This window comes from Haliotis cracherodii, unplaced genomic scaffold (genome assembly GCF_022045235.1).
Source record: "Haliotis cracherodii isolate W230 unplaced genomic scaffold, xgHalCrac1.p SCAF_49, whole genome shotgun sequence".
Lineage (NCBI taxonomy): Eukaryota > Metazoa > Mollusca > Gastropoda > Lepetellida > Haliotidae > Haliotis > Haliotis cracherodii.
This window is the reverse complement of record NW_027266307.1, coordinates 242,501-243,044: the sequence shown is the minus strand read 5'-3', so window position 1 is coordinate 243,044 and position 544 is coordinate 242,501. Positions and strand designations below refer to the sequence as shown.

The 544-nt window shown below is 33.1% G+C and overlaps 1 protein-coding gene across 1 annotated transcript in view; it reads right to left on the bottom strand.

Annotated features, from left to right (window-relative positions):
• LOC139441917 (hemicentin-1-like) overlaps positions 1-544 on the bottom strand; it is a 45,389-nt gene continuing 44,845 nt past the window's right edge. The window contains exon 25 of the mRNA XM_071222664.1: positions 1-544. This exon is cut by the window's right edge and continues 1,720 nt beyond it. The gene's annotated coding sequence lies outside the window, so the exon portion shown is untranslated.

Sequence of the window (544 nt, the reverse complement as noted above, 5' to 3'; positions counted from 1 at the left end):
CTTGGCTGACCGCAACACCTTCAGTACTCATTAAAGAAATCAACCGAAAAGGAAAACTCCAAATACTAAATACACTATCATTTATTAAAAAAATATTCAAAGAATATGTTCATAATTTGATGCAGAAAAGGTAGGTTATTTAAGCCCAAACTAGGTTATACATACATGTACTTGGGTTTTCAATCTGGACACAAAGAAGTCATTATTGAGGCATGTCGCTTTAATGATGCACGTTTTACACTTGAATATGTATTGATGGCGAAGATCGTCCATTCTCTGTTCCTTCTGATGAAAAATTCATTCTTGCTTGTCCGAGCAGATTTCGTTAAACATTCTTTTTAGTAATGTCAGCGCACGTTTACATCTTATTTCTAAAGTGAAATATGATTTATTTATTTGATAACTTTTGACTATTTAAATTATTTTGGAATAGTTTGTTGTAATCAGCAACTGAGACTATTAAAGCTGGTTACCAAGTGGAGGGTTAAAGAAGTGTAAAATTATTGTTGCCCTGACAGCTGCTTGCGAGTTCATCTAAACTGAA